The following is a 13,176-nucleotide window of genomic DNA, read 5'->3' as shown; positions in this document are numbered from 1 at the left end:
AGATCGTTTATTTGTAATCCTACATATTGTGTTTGTTGGGATCCGATGGATATTGAATACTATGTCAAGTTGATTATCAATCTATCATATATGAGTTGTTTATGTTCTTGCATGCTCTCCATTGCTAGTAGAGGCTCTGGCCAAGTTGATACTTGTGACTCCAAGAGGGAGTATTTATGCTCGATAGTGGGTTCATGCCTCCATTAAATCTGGGACAGTGACAGAAAGTTCTAAGGTTGTGGATGTGCTGTTGCCACTAGGGATAAAACATTGATGCTATGTCTAAGGAAATTTGTGTTGATTACATTACGCACCATACTTAATGCAATTATCTGTTGCTTGCAACTTAATACCGGAAGGGGTTCGGATGATAACCTGAAAGTAGACTTTTTAGGCATAGATGCATGCTGGATAGCGGTCTATGTACTTTGTCGTAATGCCCTGATTAAATCTCATAGTACTCATCATGATATATGTATGTGCATTGTTATGCCTTCTTTATTTGTCAATTGCCCAACTGTAATTTGTTCACCCAACATGCTATTTATCTTATGGGAGAGACACCACTAGTGAACTGTGGACCCCGGTCCTATTCTTTACATCTGAAATACAATCTACTGCAATACTTGTTCTTTACGGTTCTTCGCAAACAATCATCTTCCACACAATATGGTTAATCCTTTGTTCACAGCAAGCCGGTGAGATTGACAACCTCACTGTTACGTTGGGGCAAAGTACTTTGGTTGTGTTGTGCAGGTTCCACATTGGCGCCGGAATCCCTGGTGTTGCGCCGCACTACACTCCGCCACCAACAACCTTCAACGTGCTTCTTGGCTCCTACTGGTTCGATAAACCTTGGTTTCTTTCTGAGGTAAAACTTACTGATGTGCACATCACACCTTCCTCTTGGGGTTCCCAACGGACGTGTGTCTCACGCACATCAAGACTATTTTCTGGCGCCGTTGCCGGGGAGATCAAGACACGCTGCAAGGGGAGTCTCCACTTCCAATCTCTTTACTTTGTTTTTGTCTTGCTTTACTTTACTTTATTTACTACTTTGTTTGCTGCACTAAAACAAAACACAAAAAAATTAGTTGCTAGCTTTACTTTATTTACTATCTTGTCTTGTTCTCCATATTAAAAACACAAAAAAATTAGTTACTTGCATTTACTTTATCTAGTTTGCTTTATTTACTACTGCTAAAATGAATACCCCTGAAAATACTAAGTTGTGTGACTTCACAAACACTAATAATAATGATTTCCTATGCACACATATTGCTCCACCTGCTACTACAGCTGAATTCTTTGAAATTAAACCTGCTTTACTGAATCTTGTTATGAGAGAGCAATTTTCTGGTGTTAGTTCTGATGATGCTGCTGCCCATCTTAATAATTTTGTTGAACTATGTGAAATGCAAAAGTATAAGGATGTAGATGGTGATATTATAAAATTGAAATTGTTTCCTTTCTCATTAAGAGGAAGAGCTAAAGATTGGTTGCTATCTTTGCCTAAGAATAGTATTGATTCATGGACTAAATGTAAGGATGCTTTTATTGGTAGATATTATCCTCCCGCTAAAATTATATCTTTGAGAAGTAGCATAATAAATTTTAAGCAATTAGATAATGAACATGTTGCTCAAGCATGGGAGAGAATGAAATCTTTGGTAAAGAATTGCCCAACCCATGGACTGACTACTTGGATGATCATCCAAACCTTCTATGCAGGATTGAATTTTTCTTCGCGGAACCTATTGGATTCGGCTGCTGGAGGTACCTTTATGTCCATTACTTTGGGGGCGGCAACAAAGCTTCTTGATGATATGATGATAAATTACTCTGAATGGCACACGGAAAGAGCTCCACAAGGTAAGAAGGTAAATTCTGTCGAAGAAACCTCCTCCTTGAGTGATAAGATTGATGTGATTATGTCTATGCTTGTGAATGGTAGATCTAATGTTGATCCAAATAATGTTCCTTTAGCTTCATTGGTTGCTCAATAAGAAAATGTTGATGTGAACTTCATTAAAAATAATAATTTCAACAACAATGCTTATAGGAATAATTCTGGTAACAACTATAGGCCATATCCTTCTAATAATGGTAATGGTTATGGTAATTCTTATGGGAATTCTTACAATAATAATAGGAATGTACCCCCTGGTCTTGAAGCCATGCTTAAAGAATTTATTAGTACACAAACTGCTTTTAACAAATCTGTTGAGGAAAAGCTTGATAAAATTGATATTCTTGCTTCTAAGGTTGATAGACTTGCCTCTGATGTTGATATTTTAAAATTGAAAGTTATGCCTAATAAGGATAATGAAAATAAGATTTTTACTACAGCAAATGCCATCCAAGTTAGAATTAATGAGAATATAAGATGAATGGCTGAATTGAGTGCTAGGTGGGATAGAGAAGAAAATGAAAAACTAGCTAAAGAAAATAATGTAGCTAAAGTTTGGACTATTACCACCACTAGTAATGTTAATGATTCACATGTTGCTACACCTTCTACTATCAATGGTAAAATAATTGGTGTTGGCAATGTTTCTACTCCTAGTGCAAAGCGTGCAAAATTACCTGAAATTGCTAAAACTGCTGAAACTGCTTGTGATAAAACTGCTGAATTTTTTTCCAACATTGGGGACAATGATCCCATTGCTGATCATAATGGTTTAGATTTTGATGATTGTCACATCTCTGAAGTTATAAAGTTCTTACAAAAACTTGCTAGAAGTCCCAATGCTAGTGCTATAAATTTGGCCTTTACAAAACATATTACAAATGCTCTCATAAAAGCTAGAGAAGAGAAACTAAAACTTGAAACTTCTATTCCTAGGAAGTTAGAAGATGGTTGGGAGCCCATCATTAAGATGAGGGTCAATGATTTTGATTGTAATGCTTTATGTGATCTTGGTGCAAGTATTTCCGTTATGCCTAAGAAACTCTATGATATGCTTGACTTGCCACCATTGAAAAATTGTTATTTGGATGTTAATCTTGCTGATAATGCTACGAAGAAATCTTTGTGGAGGATTGATAATGTTCGTATTATGGTTAACAATAACCTTGTCCCCGTTGATTTTGTTGTCTTGGATATTGAATGCAATGCATATTGTCCCATTATATTGGGAAGACCTTTTCTTCGAACTGTTGGTGCTACTATTGATATGAAGGAAGGTAATATTAAATATCAATTTCCTCTCAAGAAAGGTATGGAACACTTCCCTAGAAAGAAAATGAAGTTACCTTATGATTCTATCATTAGAACAAATTATGATGTCGATGCTTTATCTCTTGATAATACTTGATTCACACTTTCTGCGCCTAGCTGAAAGGCGTTAAAGAAAAGCGCTTATGGGAGACAACCCATGTTTTTACTACAGTACCTTTGTTTTATATTTGAGTCTTGGAAGTTGTTATTACTGTAGCAACCTCTCCTTATCTTTATTTTATTGCATTGTTGTGCCAAGTAAAGTCTTTGATAGTAAAGTCAATACTAGATTTGGATTACTGCGCAGAAACAGATTTCTTGCTGTCACGAATTTGGGCATGGTTCTCTGTAGGTAACTCAAAAAAATGTGCCAATTTACGTGTGTTATCCTCAGATATGTACGCAACTGTCGTTCAATTTGAGCATTTTCATCTGAGCAAGTTAAGTGCCCCTGGAAAATTCGTCTTTACGGACTGTTCTGTTTTGACAGATTCTGCCTTTTATTTCGCATTGCCTGTTTTGCTATGTTTGATGGATTTCTTTGTTCCATTAACTTTCAGTAGCCTTGTGCAATATCCAGAAGTGTTAAGAATGATTATGTCACCTCTGAATATATGAATTTTCAATTATGCACTAACCCTCTAATGAGTTTGTTTTAAGTTTGGTGTGGAGGAAGTTTTCAAGGGTCAAGAGAGGAGGATGATATACTATGATCAAGAAGAGTGAAAAGTCTAAGCTTGGGGATGCCCCCGTGGTTCATCCCTGCATATTTTAATAAGACTCAAGCATCTAAGCTTGGGGATGCCCAAGGCATCCCCTTCTTCATCGACAACATTATCAGGTTCTTCTAGTGAAACTATATTTTTATTCCGTCACATCTTATGTGCTTTGCTTGGAGCGTCTGTTTGTTTTTGTTTTCGTTTTTGTTTGAATAAGATCGGATCCTAGCATTCTTTGTGTGGGAGAGAGACACGCTCCGCTGTTTCGTATGAACACATGTGTTCTTAGCTTTATTCTTAATGTTCATTGCGAAGGTTGAACTACCTCGTTCATTGATATATGGTTGGAAACGGAAAATGCCGCATGTGGTAAATGGTATAATGTCTTGAATAATGTGATACTTGGCAATTGTTGTGCTCATATAGATCATGTTTAAGCTCTTGCATCATGTACCTTGCACCTATTAATGAATAACTACATAGAGCTTGTTAAAATTTGGTTTGCATGATTGGTCTCTCTAAGTCTAGATATTTTCTGGTTGAGGTGTTTGAACAACAAGGAGACGATGTAAAGTCTTATAATGCTTACAATATGTTTATATGTGAGTCTTGCTGTACCATTTCATACTTGAGTTTGCTTCAAACAACCTTGCTAGCCTAGACTTGTATTGAGAGGAATTCTTCTCGTACATCCAATCCTTGAGCCAAATCCATGCCATTTGTGTCCACCATACCTACCTACTACATGGTATTTCTCCGCCATTCCAAAGTACATTACTTGAGTGCTACCTTTAAACTTCCATTCTTTGCCTTTACAATATATAGCTCATGGGACAAATAGCCTTAAAAACTATTGTGGTGAAGAATATGTACTTATGTGTCTTATTTCTTAATAAGTTGCTTGTTGTGCGGTAACCATGTTTCTGGGGACGCCATCAACTTTTACCTTTGTTGAATATCATGTGAGTTGCTATGCATGTTCGTCTTGTCTGAAGTAAGGGAGATTTTCATGATCAAATGGTTTGAGTATGCATATTATTAGAGAAGAACATTGGGCCGCTAACTAAAGCCATGAATCATGGTGGAAGTTTCAGTTTGGACACAAAACCTCAATCTCTTATGAGAATATTATCTCTTGTTGAATGCTTAAGCATTAAAAGAGGAGTCCATTATCTGTTGTCTATGTTGTCCCGGTATGGGTGTCTAAGTTGAGAATGATCAAAAGCGAGAAATCCAATGCGAACCTTCTCCTTAGACTCTTGTACAGGCGACATAGAGGTACCCCTTTGTGACACTTGGTTGAAACATATGTTATGCAATGCTAATTCGTGTTAATCCAAGCTAATTAGGACAAGGTGCGGGCACTATTGGTATACTATGCATGAGGCTTGCAACTTATAATATATCTTATACATAACTCATATGATTTATTACTACCGTTGACAAAATTGTTTCTTGTTTTCAAAATGAAAAGCTCTAGCACAAAAATAGTAATCCATGCTTCCCTCTGCGAAGGGCCTTTCTTCTACTTTATTGTTGAGTCAGTTTACCTATTTCTTTCTATCTTAGAAGCAAACACTTGTGTAAACTGTGTGCATTGATTCTTACATGTTTACCTATTGCATTCATCATATTACTTTGTGTTGACAATTATCCATGAGATATACATGTTAAAGTTGAAAGCAACCGCTGAAACTTATATCTTCCTTTGTGTTGTTTCAAAGCTTTCTACTAAGAATTTATTGCTTATGAGTTAACTGTTATGCAAGACTTATTGATGCTTGTCTTGAAAGTATTATTCATGAAAAGTCTTTGCTATATGATTCATTTGTTTACTCATTATCTTCATCATTGCTTCGAATCGCTGCATTCATCTCATGTGCTTTACAATAGTATTGATCAAGATTATGATAGCATGTCACTTCAGAAATTGTCTTTGTTATCGTTTACCTACTCGAGGGCGAGTAGGAACTAAGCTTGGGGATGCTTGATACGTCTCAAACGTATCTATAATTTCTTATGTTCCATGCTACTTTTATGATGATACTCACATGTTTTATACACATTATATGTCATTATTATGCATTTTCCGGCACTAACCTATTGACGAGATGCCGAAGAGCCAGTTGCTATTTTCTGCTGTTTTTGGTTTCAGAAATCCTAGTAAGGAAATATTCTCGGAATTGGACGAAACCCAGGGGCCTATTTTTCCACGAAGCTTCCAGAAGTCCGAAGAGGAAACGAAGTGGGGCCACGAGGTGACGCCACACTAGGGCGGCGCGGCCCAGCCCCTGGCCGCGCGGCCCTGTTGTGTGGGCCCCTCGTGACGCCCCCTGACCTACCCTTCCGCCTACATATAGTCTTCGTCGCGAAACCTCCAGTACCGAGAGCCACGATACGGAAAACCTTCCAGAGACGCAGCCGCCGCCAATCCCATCTCGGGGGATTCAGGAGATCGCCTCCGGCACCCTGCCGGAGAGGGGAATCATCTCCCGGAGGTCTCTTCATCGCCATGATCGCCTCCGGATCGATGTGTGAGTAGTTCACCCCTGGACCATGGGTCCATAGCAGTAGCTAGATGGTCGTCTTCTCCTCATTGTGCTATCATGTTCGATCTTGTGAGCTGCCTATCATGATCAAGATCGTTTATTTGTAATCCTACATGTTGTGTTTGTTGGGATCCGATGGATATTGAATACTATGTCAAGTTGATTATCAATCTATCATATATGAGTTGTTTATGTTCTTGCATGCTCTCTGTTGCTAGTAGAGGCTCTGGCCAAGTTGATACTTGTGACTCCAAGAGGGAGTATTTATGCTCGATAGTGGGTTCATGCCTCCATTAAATCTGGGACAGTGACAGAAAGTTCTAAGGTTGTGGATGTGCTGTTGCCACTAGGGATAAAACATTGATACTATGTCTAAGGATATTTGTGTTGATTACATTACGCACCATACTTAATGCAATTGTCTGTTGCTTGCAACTTAATACCGGAAGGGGTTCGGATGATAACCTGAACGTGGACTTTTTAGGCATAGATGCATGCTGGATAGCGGTCTATGTACTTTGTCGTAATGCCCTGATTAAATCTCATAGTACTCATCATGATATATGTATGTGCATTGTTATGCCTTCTTTATTTGTCAATTGCCCAACTGTAATTTGTTCACCCAACATGCTATTTATCTTATGGGAGAGACACCACTAGTGAACTGTGGACCCCGGTCCTATTCTTTACATCTGAAATACAATCTACTGCAATACTTGTTCTTTACTGTTCTTCGCAAACAATCATCTTACACACAATACGGTTAATCCTTTGTTCACAGCAAGCCAGTGAGATTGACAACCTCACTGTTACGTTGGGGCAAAGTACTTTGGTTGTGTTGTGTAGGTTCCACGTTGGCGCCGGAATCCCTGGTGTTGCGCCGCACTACATTCCGTCACCAACAACCTTCAGCGTGCTTCTTGGCTCCTACTGGTTTGATAAACCTTGGTTTCTTTCTGAGGGAAAACTTACTGCTGTGCACATCACACCTTCCTCTTGGGGTTCCCAACGGACGTGTGTCTCACGCGCATCATGCTGCAAGGGAAGGATATGATAGCGACTATTCCGAGGAGACCCAGGAATATGACGGCGAACTACGTGGAGCCGATTGCTTAAGCTACAAGATTCGGGAAACGATGCCACCGAAGAGATTTAAGCCTACTCCCACCGATGCTGCTAAATATGATGGGCAACAGGAGCCAAGGTCTTGGATAGATGATTACCTACAAACTATGATCTTACACAAGGGAAATCAAATAGCGGCAATGCAATGCCTGCAGCTTTACCTGAAAGATTCGGCAAAAGGATCTATCAGATCCTGTGAAGATTTAGTCGATGCTTTCGTCAAGAACTTTCAGGCCACTTACAAGAGGCCTGTCGGAATCGAAGAACTACGTCATTGCCAGCAGAAGCCGAAGGAATCGATGCACGCGTACATCGGGCATTTTACTAAACTCCTAAACGATGCCGAAGATGTTTCCGTCGACCGAGCGATTGATGCTTTTAGCGATGGTATCCTACGAGAATCTTACATCGAGGAACTTGGCTGAAAGAAGCCAAAAACTATTACTAAGCTTATGGAGATTACTAGTTGTTGGGCCGATGGAGAAGATCACGTAAGGAAGCCGCATCCGCACAGTGACGATGAAGACGATTATCAGAGGCATGATTCAGGTCATCGGCGTGATCGCCGTAAAAAGAGGAAGGATCGCGGGTATGATGACACCAACATTGTAGCTATCGGATATTTTGATCGGCCTGACGATCGGTATGGTGATCAGCGTGGCGACAGGCGTGATGATCGTCGGGACAACAATCGCAATAACTCTGGAGGAAATCGCGGCAACTACAGGGAGCGACCACCACGGGTCCCAGCGTTACCGTTTGCTGAAAAATTAAACGCTCCCTGCTACATACACACGTACATCGACCCCAAGGATAACACAAAGAAATCGAGCCATTTTCTCAGGGACTGTCAACAGTTTATTGATATTCAAAAGTTCTATGAAACATGCAGGGGACAGCCACAACCGCCGAACCAGCCACCTCCACCTCAGCATCAAGTTCAGCAAGTTCAAACTCGTGCTTCTAATGAAAATTTTCCCCCACCGTGGGGACAGATGAGCATAATCCATAAAACTGGTATTTGTAGAAGAGAGATGAAGAAGGTTACACAAGAAATCAACCTCCCAAAAAGCACCATGGCTAACATCCCGGAATATATCGATTGGTTATCACATAGCATCTTGTTTAGCGGGCCGACCATCCGATGTCTATCCCAAGACCGGATCATGCAGCCCTGGTAGTCGAAGCACAGATAGGAGGATTCAACATGAGCAAAGTGTTCATGGATGGTGGAAGCGGATTGAATCTGATATTCGCAAGGACAGTCAAAAATATGGGCATCACAACCAATATGTTGCAGGAGTCTGATACATGTTTCTATGGCATTGTCCCTACTTTGCCAGCATACCCTCTTGGTAGGATTTCCTTGAATGTTGTCTTCGGGAAACCCAACAATTTCAGGAAAGAAAGAATCGATTTCGAGGTAGTGAATTGGGAATCGTAGTACCACGCTATACTCGGGAGACCAGCTTATGCCAAGTTCATGGTTGTGCCGCATTATTCATACCTAAAGCTTAAAATGCCAAGCAACAATGGGACCAATATCACGGTTCATGGAAGTTTCTCTCGGTCGGATAATTGTGATCGAGAGTTTTAGAAAATTGTTGCTAAGTTCGGGATAAAACAGGAAACCACCGACTTCCCTTCCAAGCAGCTGGCTTCCCGTGACAAGGATTCTAAGCTTAAGGAGGATGACATCGTTAAGAAGAAACAACCAAACGATCATGCAGCAGCAGTACCGGCTATTGCACCTTCGGCGGTAGAAGACAAAGCTTCAGTCGAAGGCAATAACTCTTTGGCAATAATCGCGAGTGCTCCTAAGGAAGCTATTGGCACCGCACCAGAAATCATCGGCACTTCAAGAGCTATCGGCTCCTCAGGCGTGAATCAAGAGAAGAAGGACCCTCCTCTTACTTAAGAAGACGAGCGGTGGCATACATCTTTATCTTCATAGAATTTTATTTTCAATAAGGCTTTCTTAAGCCATAGCAGTATTAGCTTATCTTATCGTTATAGACTTATTAATAAAGGTTCAAGTTTGTTTATTCGAGCATTGAGTTGATTCCGGACACCCGGACAATTTTTTCAAGATTATTTCGCATAATACCGTGAAGGTCGACTTTGAAATATAAGTACAGAAAGTGAACCCGATAAAAAAGATCGGGGATCGCCTGCACTGGTTAGACCCGAAATTATTATCTAAGCCTCGGGAAAAATACGAGCGCTGCAATGGATGATAATCAAAGGGTCCTACAAAACAACAGCATACGATTATCCTTTGCCAAAGCCTGAGGGAACATGCGAGTGTTGCTGATGGCAAGGATAAAACAACTTATGGAAGGCCCATGCCGGTACATCGAACAAGGAGGTACTAAGAGCAACGGTGTCGATAGCGGACATAGTTTCCTCGATTTACTCGGGGGCTACCGCCAAACCATACATCATCGGTTGTAGCAAAGTTGCGATTAGTACGGGTTCATTGAACCCGCAACATGAGCTGATCACTCAAGGAATTTGCCACCGATACTTTTCATAAAGGATCATCACAATACCGATGCCCAAAAAAGACTAAGAGCATCGAGACTTACATCTTAGTCAACAAATACATAAGTCAATTTTCCACCGGCATTTGAGGATAAATTTGTGAGGTATCGATATTTTGTCAAAAGTGGCAAATATGTCGTCTCCAACAAGTTATTCATCCTTACAAAAAAAATTAATATTGGGTAAGCAAAGTTACATCATACACATGAATAAACTTGTACCTAGTACATCCGAATATTCGGGTGCAAGAAATTGTCGGAAGCATAAAGTTATCATTACAATAGGAGTACAATATCATCAAAGTTATTCTTGTGGAATTCCTACTGGGTCATCTACTTCCGTGTTGTCTTCTAGCCAATCAATTACAATAGAAGAATAGAATTGTACAGCGGGATAAAATTGGCTTATGTCGCCATCATCATTTGCAATTGCCATCAAATCTAGTGAAGGATGCTGCGACAACACGAAAGCGAAAGCTGATTTGGCTCCTAGAAGAAGTTGCTTGTGAACCAATTCACGCACCTTTTTAGCATTCTTGAAGTTTATTATCAAGGCCAAAAACGTTGGAGGAACTCGATTGAGAGGAAACATGGTTTTCCATATCATCTTCATACATGCATGGCACTTGTCGAAGAATCGATGCACTTGTTGCACTCGATCCTGGAACTTTGCAACAGTAGTAGCCTTCGACTTGTCCATCCAGAAGACTTCGTTGAATTGCGAGAGATTGGTTAAAGCATCTACACGTTCGTGCACTCGCTTGTTTTCTTCCGATAAATTCGGAGCTATGACTGGCAAAGGCAATGATGCAAAAGTCAGAGGAATTAGCACAGTAATCGAAGGAAACAAAGGGGAGCAGGCACTTACAGTTCAAGCTTTCTGTAGCCTTTTGCAGCTCGCGTAGTGCATATCGCTCTGCATCAATGGCTACCTCACCCTTCTTCTTTATGATAGCGGCCATGGCGTAGATTCCGTGCATGTCTATCTCCATTTGAATAATTGGGGTCTTCATACGTTGTCAGCCGATCACTTTCGGAATCATCAGCCGAAGAACCTTCGACAAAGGAATGTACAGGAGCTACCTGCAAAAATACACCATCGAGTGTGTCAAAGAATATACACAGTGTCAATTGGCTTCACTCCCATCGGGAGCATGCATTCAAAAGCAAAGGAACATCACAGTTAAAAAGGGAAAACTGGCAACATTGCCAGTATTGAATTCATTACAATTAAAAGGCCTTAGAAAAGGCATTGTTTGAGGCAAACGATAGATTACAACTTGGTAAAAGAAAAATACAGGGGGCTTGAGTCTGCGTCGATAAACTTGGGCCAGCTCCTCTGGCAGTTGATTTATTAGCCGATACCAATTCAAGAAGCTGCAGTGCGAATTTGCATGCTGATACTTTGAAAAGGCTGAGGTCAATGGCTTGCCTATCCTGATCATTCGGCGGCTCTTTCGTCAGTAGCTCCATTTTGACTTTGAAGCCGTGCCCCATCAGAAGCTGGAAAGCAAGGAGAGCGCCGTAGGTACGTGAGGTACGTTTGAATACCTCGATGGCGCCTTCTGTGTCGACGGAGAAAGTATCCGTCAGCTGCCCCAACATCTTCTCCTGGTTTGCTTTTGGGAAGATCATGGCGTGAAGTCTCGACATGACCCCCTTGTTCTTCTGGAGAAGAGCTCGGACGAGGTCGCCGGACTCGATTGCCAGAGAGAGAGCATCGGCAGAAGAATCAACCGGGAGCTTGCCTATAGAACTAGCAGGAATATCGGCAGCTTCTGCAGAAAATAAAGAGCGAAAGTTAAAACCCAATGAAGTTAAGTAAAAGGGATTCAAAGATAAATCAGTAAACTTACCAAGCAGGGCCAAGGTGGATTTGTGCAGAAGATCCTCACTTTCCTTCCTTCGGGCTTGGGCTTTGGCCTTCTCCTTCTCCTCCTCCTTCAGCTTCTTCTTCAGTTTATCAAGCTCCTTTTTCAAAGAGTCTGCATTTTGACGGGCAGTAGCAGCCATTGTTACTGCTTGATCAAGCTTTGAAGTCGTCGACAACACCTCCTCCTGAAGCCGAGCCTTATCAACTTGGAGTGAAGAGAACTGGGAGGCGAGCCCTTCAAAATAGTTATGGAAGTTTGAATGCCCTATAAAGAGAAGAGAAGACAAAGTCAAGAAGTATTACGATAACATCTTAAAATTAGGCACCTTCTGAGTCCACACTCGATTGCAAGCAGTCAAATGTAGACTCGGGGGCTGGAAGAGGGGAAAACCATTATCAAAGAAAAGAAAAAATTAAAATACTTACAGGTTCCTCGCGGGGATATGGGGAAATGGCAGCTGCCGAAGGATCTTCTTTTCCCTTTGAGAGAGAAGAAGCAGTCGAAGGTTGAGCAACTGCAGCCGTTGTCGGAACAGAAGCCTCGGAGGCTGCGGGAGTTGGCCTACTGTGGCTAGTCTTCGCCTTCTTCGAAGGAGGCTCTATAAAGCCCTCATCGCTATAGGCGTATGAATCGTTAAGAATAAGCAGAAGTGTAGAAAGCAACTTTGGAAATAGTAGAAGAAACTTACAAGTCGAGCAGGTCGTCCTCGTCTACAAAGCCACCAGAAGGTCTCTTTGGCGGCTGCGCGCTGGCTTTCTCCGGAGCTGCATGAACAAAGGGAGCACGATCAACATCATTGTCATGATTCGACTCCGTTGTATCGCTTAGGTCATCAGCAAGAGATCTATGGTCTGCAGAAAAAGCTTCGGGATTGGCAAGATCATTGTCCTTTCCTTCAAGGATTTCATTATCTTCAGCACAAGATTCTATATTGGCAGTAGAACCACCTTCTTCAGGATTTTCTTTAGACACAATTGGAAAATATTCGGCAGGTGATGGAACCTATCGGATCAAACAAAGATTTAATAAGGTGAAACAAAGTGTATCGAACGCAAACATAAGCATGAGCAGGAAAGAGATTCACCTCAGATGGTTGGTGATCGAAGTTGTAAGGCTCATGGAGGGCCAGAAGTGGAATCGCGTCCT

The sequence above is a fragment of the Lolium perenne genome, chromosome 3 (genome assembly GCF_019359855.2).
Source record: "Lolium perenne isolate Kyuss_39 chromosome 3, Kyuss_2.0, whole genome shotgun sequence".
Classification (NCBI taxonomy): domain Eukaryota; kingdom Viridiplantae; phylum Streptophyta; class Magnoliopsida; order Poales; family Poaceae; genus Lolium; species Lolium perenne.
This window is presented reverse-complemented; position numbering follows the sequence as displayed.